This window comes from Agelaius phoeniceus, chromosome 8 (assembly GCF_051311805.1).
Source record: "Agelaius phoeniceus isolate bAgePho1 chromosome 8, bAgePho1.hap1, whole genome shotgun sequence".
Taxonomy (NCBI): domain Eukaryota; kingdom Metazoa; phylum Chordata; class Aves; order Passeriformes; family Icteridae; genus Agelaius; species Agelaius phoeniceus.
In genome coordinates, this window is record NC_135272.1 from 20,370,434 (window position 1) to 20,379,888 (window position 9,455).

Below are 9,455 nucleotides of genomic sequence, written 5' to 3' on the forward strand. Positions count from 1 at the left end.
GATCTGTGTGCTCAGTGTCCCTTCCAGTCCCGTGTCCAGGTCATTAATGAACAGACTGAAGAGCACAGGGCCAAGAATGGAGCCCTGAGAAACCCTCCAAACAAGAATAAACCTAAGTGCCTTTTGCTAAAGCCCAAAATTGTACCATTAACATATTTTCTTTCCTTTGAGTATAGAGTATTTTTTGCTACCAAGAGGGTAGCAAAAAGCATTAGAAGTGAAATTTACATCTTAGCAAATAAAGAGGTGGGCACCCACAGAATGGTTTTCAATTGGCACCTTTTATGTCTCCTAGCCCATGACCTGCCTAAAAGTAATGACAATTTTCATACACTCTGCACTGATTTATAGAAACCAATCTTGGGCATAAGGAAAGAGTGAATAACTTCTTCCTTTTACACTGACACCAGCTGTAAATATCTTAAAGCAAAAAATCACCAAGGGAAAGCATCATGAACTTGGAACTTGTGTTTCTCTCCTGCTTGCACAATGATCATCTTGGTCTCTGTGAATTTTCTGCTGTTTCTTGCTCTGGGTTTTTGTTTAATTTTAAACAATTCTTTCTGGGAACCCGAGATCCATACCACTGCAGTTGATTATTCTTTTCAGATGGTTTCCTTCACTAACATCCTGAGACTTAATTCTTGTTACAGTCCTCTCCCTACCCCGAGGAGCAAATTTTCTATTGACCAATACTCAGCTCAATTCTGATTATAATTGTAAAGGCACTGCACTGAGATTAAACCTCCTACTTCCACATCTCATGCACAGCAATCTGAGAGGGTTATTAAAATAGACTCCCTTCTGATCATCTCTGTAGATGTTTTAATCTTACATTTAGTGTTTTTATATCCAAACCTTGTTCCTTACACACAAGGGGAAGGGAATTAATTGAATTGGGTGGGAGGTTGATTTGGTGGAGTCCATTGGAACTGAGCTAAAGTATCTCTCATCTATTGAAAAGCATTTACCCTGAATTCTAACAAAATAAGCCCATTTTTAAACTGCTCACTTAAAGGGGAAGAGTGGGAATTGTTTGTGCTCTGTCTTTCCTCACAATTGTTTCTATTATTTTTTTTAAAAGCAACACGGGCACCTGGGAAAAGATGATACAGCTGCAGTGTATGAAGTGGAGTGTGGTTGGGTTTTTTTCCCTGTTAATGTTATTTCTAGTACAGAAATGTGAGAGGCTTTTCAGTGGACTCATGGGATGAGAATGGGCTGAAGGAGGCAGTGAGGTAGGCAGTTAACACTACTTCATTTTCTCTCTCTGCCCACTGCATGAAAGCAAACGGCCTGGTGCCTGGGCTCACTTGCTGATTTTCTCACTTCTTCTCATTTATATGTAAAGGACAGAATAAGTAGGAACAGTAGGAAAAAGCATCTGCCTAAAGCCTCTACTCAAGATGTTAGTGCACAATACAAACTGCAGCTTCCCTGCTAGGTCTGTGAAACTTTCCATAAACCCCCACAACTCCCAGAACAAAGGCGCTGTAGAGAACAGAGTACAGGGTTTGCTTTGGAAGAGACAAGGATCATGAATCCTGAGCACATGGGGTGTGCTGCTAGGTTTACTCCCATGACCTATCAGCATCTGTGGAAAGATGTGCTCTTTGGGAATGAATCAGGATTTGCATGAATCAAGGAAATGAGGACACTCAGGTGTCCCATACCCCACACTCACACTGCCCATCTTTAGCAAGAGGCAGAATATTTGTCATGAAGGTCAGAGATGAGGACCAACACTAATACTAAGCACAGGGATACTCATGTGTCTGACCCCCAAGTCTGAAGCCAAGGCTTAGAAACAGATCTTTAAATCTCAACATCCTTCCAACTCTTTCAATAACATAAACATGACAATAGCAGAGTATTTTAACATAACATTGACAGCGAGCTCAAAATCTCCTCTGCTTTCCTGGGCCATGTTAGGACTAATTACATACAAGCCTCTAAAGAAACTCTGGGTGCTTGCAATCCAACTAGAAATCCTGGGAGACAAGACCTTATTTTCTGCTGTGCTTCAGTGGTTGGTTCAATGTGAACAGCATCAAATACTGAAGCACAAGAGGCCCCTGGAATCAAAGTTCTCTCTAGCAAGTAACAAGGAGTCACAAGTTCGTGCATAACTTCAGGAACATCAGCAGTTCTGTAGCCTCTTGTTCTTCCAAATGTTAAAGCTCCCCTTACTTTTATTCAACCTCCTCACTATTTTCAATTAATTGCTTTTATTTACCAGATTTTACATTTGTTAATCTGATCAATATCAAATTAACCTCACCTTCAAGGTCATTAGAGAACATGCTGAAAGAAATTGTTTTAAGAAAACCCTGAGAGCAGCACATACATTTTCCCTGCTCAACACCAGCAATCACCCTTTCTCTTGTCAATTGATCCTTTCTCATTACTAGCCCTTCCTTTAGTACAGCAGTAGATTTTTTGATCTAAAAAACCCAGACTAACTAGCAATTCTGCCATAACCCCTAAGTATCTTTCCTGAGAAACAGACCCATGCAGATGGAAAGGGACTGGGTCAGAACGTTAAAAAAACCTTTAAAAAATGGATGTGCATTTTGCTTTGCACATCAATAAAATAGAAAGCTCTGGCACGTGTTTAGAAGCGCTGCTACCACCATTATAACTATCCAGCAAGATTTAAAGTCTGATTTTAACCTGTATATACACCTATAAAAAACACATCCTCAGCATCCCCACCCCTCATTTCAGCATTAAGACCGTCACTGTTACCTGGACATCTTGCTGTAAAGCTTGTGATGTTCTGAACAGACAACAGGTCTTGCTCAAGTGCCCCGTTGCACAGTCCCTGATGCACTTGCAGGTGAGGTCTCCTGTACACAGGACATGAAGGATGAAGATGGTTCATCACAAGGCAGCGCTCTCTGTGCTCAGGTTTACAATCATTAAGTCCTCCCAAGGTCAGCTGTGGCTGGAGAAGAGAAGGCATTCCTGAAACTGCTCCCAAACCCAGGAGTTCCCAGCATGCTGACACCTGCAGAGGGCCAACAACAGCATTTGGGTGCTGGGTTTGCCACAGCACCTTTACACCTCCAACCAGCAAAGGGAGCCCAAAGAGAGAGCGTGGGGATCATTCACGGGGACACAGAGGACAAGGAGGCAGCAGCATCAGGGGAATAAGGTACAAGGATGCAATGCTGGATGGAGAACACATCAGGAGAGCAGCTTTCAAAACCAATCAATGTAAACAATGCAAATGCTCCAAACCTGGGGCAGGTGGTGTGATGGATGACAGGCAGGTGTTAAGGTAGAGAAAAGAAAAACATTAATGTCATTTAAGGTTTGGTGTATCTAGGCTGAGATAAATTGAAAATGGAAAAGGAGACATGATTGAGCAAGGGGAAAAAGAGGTGCAAAGTTTTAGAAAAGAGTAAACCAAGTCTAGCAGAACTTTTTTGGTTTTCAGTTCAATTTTCTATCTGCTTTGACTCCAAAGAACAGAGCTATTTATACACTTCAGAAATTTAGTACAAGAACTAATCTACAGCTACCTTTGCAGCATGTAATCAGCTGTAAGAATGACACTGCTTATCACCTTTACATTGTGATTACATATAAACAGAAATATTTCAGTCTATTTCTCAAGAACCTCCCTTATTATAGCTTCTTAAAATAATCCCATAGCACTGAATCAATTTGGTAAAACACCTGTATTTTTGGCTCACTTTCTATGACATCCAGATCCATGTTAATATACATGGCAATTATGTTCTAAGTAGAAATGCCACAATATTTTACTGTATTTATTACTACATAAATATGTAGATTTATGTGCATGGCTCATAAGTAGTAAATATTACCATTATCTGTCACCATAAAGCAGGAAAATCCTGGCTCATGAAGCACCATTTTTTTTTGTCTTTCTCCTCTTATATGTGACGAGGCAAAAATCAGAAGTCTTTATTTGAGAATTCTTACGGCCCTTACGACATATCTGACACCTAAAAATCAAAGAGAAGCTTTGCTTTTAGAAAATTATGGTATAAATGTCAGCCCAATTCCATCATTTAAAAGCAAACTTAATTCTTAGCATGATTAACAAGGACTAATACATTGTTTCAAAAGAGCATGTCTGGAAACAGAACAGGAAAATCCCACCCAGATAATAACCAGAGATTTCAAAAGAGCTGTGCCTGGTGAATCCTGCTTGGACCTAAAGCAGCAATGACAGAAACACAACAAAAGAGTCATGATAGGCAAAAGGTAGGGGAAAAAACCACAACCCCCCCAAAAAACCCATGCAAAATAAACAGCATCCCAGAGATCATTAATCCATAATTACAAGTATTATTTCCTTTTTCACTGAAGGAAAAACATTAAGAAGTTAAATAACATTACTTAAGCAAAACATTTCACATAGCCCATGAAGCTGATGTAATCCGCTTATTTGGCAGCATGTGGCAGACCATTTCATAAGATGCTGTTGTAAAGTGATGTGTTTATTATGTTAATTTATGTTACAACTCAGTGTAATATACAGTATTTTAGTAATTATTAATGTCTATAAACTAAAGAGATTCATATGGGCACTCAGGTCAATAAATATCAAGGTGTTTATTATCTGAAGTCCTAGAGTAACTCAGTATTTCCACCTGTATCTAAAATCTGTGACAGTTCCAGCCTTTAGGGCTGGAACAGGGATATCAGCTAAAATGTTCTAAATTGAGCTTTTGTTACATTTTAGCTGATCTATGACTTCAGTTGAAGCAGGGAGAATTGTTTTCCCCCCTCCTCCTAGAAGTATGCTCCATCTCCTTCTGTAACCATTCAGTGACCAGGTTCAGTCCACCAAAGGGCAAAAACCAGTATCAAAAGGGGAGAAGGAGAAGACAAGGCAGAAGTTTAACTTTTTTGGTGTAGGGATGCTGTCTGTTTAGCATGTTGAATCATGCAGATGAAGGGCAAGAAGTCAGGCACCAGAGCTGGCAAAAGACCCCAAGCAAGTATGGCAGGAGCAGAGCTAATCCCTTGGATAGCAACAAGCCTTAAGAGCAGCCCAGCTGTAAAGTGAAAGCACCTCCTGAACGATTCCTGGCTACTGCTTGCAGCACAAGAGGAGCTTTTGGCACCTCCCCTCCTTGACAGCCATGTTAGCCAGGGGATAGGAGAGAGAAATAGGTTACATTATTAGTACCGATATATTTAAAGTGTAGCTAAATCTTTCATCACATTTTGCACAAAGCATCAGGCAGCTGTACATGTTAGACTTTAAAAATCCAGTTGCAATTTTACAAGCATTAAATATTTAAAACCAAATTTGGAACAAAGCTGACATCCAAAATATTTGAAACTTGTAACTGTTCCATCTACCTTACTGCTTGATATGATTGCAAAAGAAGGTGCTTAAACGCTAACAAGTGTAAGATATTTTGACATTTTAACACTTCTAAAATTGCCAAACACAGAAGAATAAGGAAGTCTGTAACAAACCTGATAACTCATATAAATCAACCGGTTTAAAACATCAGCTCTTCATCAGTAGAAGGAGTTGTTAGTGTCTCTGAACAATAGAGTGGTGGCAAATAGGCATTCTGTTCCCTGACAGAGAAAGGCAACTCGATGTACACATACTTACTCAACAGCAGATTTTGTACTATAGATTAAGGCAGCCCAAAGATCAGAGCTCTGTTTGTGACAATTATTAATCTGTGAAAGTGAAGTCTCAGCTACATTCAGTGTCTTACATTATTTCCAGTTTTAAGTGAATCACACCTGGCCTCACAGTGACACACAGCTCATCTGCATTGTGCTGCTTGACAGATTTAAAAAAACCCTAAACCACTGCAACTTAAAAACTTGCAAATTCATTTTTGAAATTGGAAAAGGAAGATAAAGCAGTCTTATAAAAAGGAATGCAAGGATATAGGCTGAAACCAACAGAGAGGGTATAAGTTCAGGACAGGTGCCCTGCAGTAGCCACCTTCCACACGGTGTGTGCAGAGGAAGCTTTCAGCCACTTGTCTCATCTCTAGGGAGCTGAAGTTCCTGTGTAGCAGATCAGTATTTACAGGATTTTTCCTCAGTTTCATTTTCTTTGCATACTCAGTCACTACATCTGGATGAACTTTCTCTTCTCCCTAGGAACATGGTTTTGGCAGGGCAGATGTCTGCACAAGAGAGGATCTTGGCATGCAGTAGCAGTTGCCTAGCTACCACCTTCTAAGTGCCAGAAGCCTGGACTTGTTTTTTCCAGCACAGAAAACTAATGCCTATTGTTCTAAGTGGTAATCCTCCTGCAAGTTCACCAACTTCTACATTGACTATTACTAAATTCTGCTAAAATAAACCTAAGTAACATTTACTACAGAAATACAAAGTAGGGGACTGAAAAATATAAGTTTTTAATTACAAAAGCATTAGTCAGAGCATAACATTAAGTTCCAAAAATATTTTAAAAAACCACCTGCATTTTAAGAGCTTCTCTTGGAGTGTTACAAGGATGTTGGTTACTCGGGATTCAAGCATGTTGTTAAATCTTAAGTGAAGCTGAAATAGATATAACTTTCAATATCTAGTGACTTCTTATGAGGGAACTTTCTCAAAACAGATTGAAGGGTTCCCAGATTTTTCTAGGGCTACTCAGTGTCTTAATCCAAGAGCCTTAAGTGCAGAGAACCCTAATCTCACTACAGTACTCACCCCAAAAGTTCTGAAATCATGGATGCAACCTGCTATTGTTACCTAAGGATCTCAAGTGCTGAAGAGCTCCATGAACACTGATTCTGCAAGGCCTGAATTCCAAGGAATCTAACAGCTGCAGCACATAACCAGGTTTTGCTTCACATGAGGGCTTGCTAAGGAAGTTTAGGGTTTGTACTGCTGTCCAGGTACAGCAAAGCACAATGTATTTCCTTTCCAGCACATCTTTCTGGAAGCTTACCATGCAGTTGTAAGCCCAGAAGGCAACTGGGTAACTGCTCCCAGCATGGGAAGAATCTTTGTGCCTTTCTTTAGCTGTGCAGGAGTATGTAATGTATGTTGTTTGAAATCACCCTGTGAAAAAGCTATGTTTTACATAATTCCCATCTTCAGAAAGTGAGGAAGCTGCTGTGGACTGAAAAAGGGTACGTATGAAAGGGTATATTATTTCAAATAAGTAAAAATCCAAGTTTTCAACTGGCTCAAGACTTGCAAAAGCTGGAATTAGAAATTAAATGAAATGTGGAATCCCTTTCCTTAGGGCAACTTATTCAGAAGATCTGTGTAAAAATTTATAGATCATAGCTTATACAAACCAAGAGTCTACATTCCTGTGAAAAAAGTTCAGATACTTTACCTGTTTCCTCTGAAAAGCAAACTACTTTTAAAGACTTCCAGGTATCCTTAAGAAAATTGCAAATAAATGTTAATATTGGCCTGTTAGCAAGATCACTTGCACTCTGCAGACTTCACTTTTGCTGAGCAACTCCAGTCACTTACCATTAATAATGGGTCGTGATGTGGCAATTCTTCCATTGCCACAATTGACAGCACATCCCTTGGTGGACCAAAATTTGCTGTACATGTACTCAACCTGTATGTGTACAGCAGGAAAAAACCTGCAGGAAAAAACCTATTTAGAGTTCACCCACAGCAGTGCAGAAGTGCTTGATGTTACCATTCTCTAATTAAAAGAACAATTTTTCCAATTGTAACACGATGGCACCACAAACACCTCTGTTTAAAAGAGCTATTTTGAGTGAAGAACCACCAATAGGAAAAGGTTAGTTACTATTAACCAGGTATTTTAATGTAGCTACACTTGAAAGAAGATGAGTTTTAGCTCCATCTTCCATCTAAGAGGAACTTGAAAATGACCACTTTCTAAAAACAAAAGCAGACTTTTAATTGTAGCAAAAGATTTAGGTCAAGATTATTTTTTCCTGAAGTCTAGGAGCAGTGATACAGACTGAGGATGTCGTGTGACTTCTGTCATCAGTTTAAACAAGTTACACACACTTCTGATCCAAATGGTTGAGGTCAACCAAAATTTGCTTAAAAATTGGAAAATGGCAACCTCTAGTTTATTTTCTATAATCAACAGGAAAATCTCCCTCTGTCTAAAAAGAGAGGAAAAAAGGAAAAGCTCCCTTATTTTCAAATATAAACATTGTTCACAAAAAGCTTACTCAAATTATCAAAGTCAATACCTGAAGGTTAATGTTTAGACAACAAAGCACAGCATGATGAAAGGAGTATTTTGTTGACACAGCACCAGGACTCTTGACTAGCTGAGGATTGCCAGTGTTTTAATGGAAAGGCCAGTATCCCACCACACATAACAAATCACTGGTGCTTGTCAGATGCAGCTGCCAAGACACCTTTCTTGCTTCAGAAAAGAACAGACTAGTCCAGCATGATTTCAGCTGCACAACTGAGATCTTCAAAGAGTGTTGATACTGTCAGAGATAAGCCCCAGGCATTAAGGAACTAGGGGGAATAGGGTTAGCCCAAAGGACACTGCTGTACCCTGCCATGGAATACAGTCAGAAATTTTACAGCTTCTATTTTTCATCAAAAAATGCCAGTCCCCGCATGTCACTTGATGACTCCTCTAACAAATCTCTTCCTGGATCCCACTAGCTCACTTTATCTAGCTCTTTGGCCAGCCATCAGTGTCAATCATCCTAAACTACCCTGACATGTAGCCTAACCTAGGGCTAGAGGCTTCAGGCTTTCAGTCTTGCTGGCTTCCAGGGATGATAAGTACTCATCCTAGGAAAACCAGCTACCACAGCAGTCTGCAGGCAAGTGCTAAGCTCTGACACCCCTGTACCTGTTGAGCTGAAGTGAAAATCCATCACATTTACTTCACAAGCTGGACTACTTTTTTTCAGACTAGTTTGTAAAATACTCCTAACAGAATTATTCAGCCAACATGTTTCACCCTGTCAATAATTTTTCATGTCTATTTACACATGAGACAACTGAAAGCAAGCTACTGAAACACCCTCAACACTCATCTGTCCAATACTCTGCTCCTCTTTCAAAATATCCCTTCCCTTTCACTTCTCCTGTCTTGTACCCAGCATCCCCAGGCCCCACCATGCTGGCTACCTCTGAAGCTGCTGCCCATTAAGAGGGAGAGAACCAGGTCCGTGCCTGTTTGAGAAGTCCTGGCAAAAGACAAGGCACCTGATCTTCCCTTCCCTCACCCCTAGGACTGAAAGTACTTATTCCTTACTGAAAGTAAGGAGTTGGACCTAGCAAACCAACTAATCATGAGCATAGAAACAGAAATGCCTTACTACTGGAGACCTTCATCCCCTCTGCCTGCCAGGAAGGCCACCAAAGGGTACAGGAGTGACCAGGAAGGGACAGGGGGTTATCTTGGGAACAGCACATTCACACAGAGATTACACATGCCTCATTTCCTAATGAAATCAGGCTAAAACTCATAAAACATGCAGAACTCATCCATAATAGGAGTGCTAGTTTCA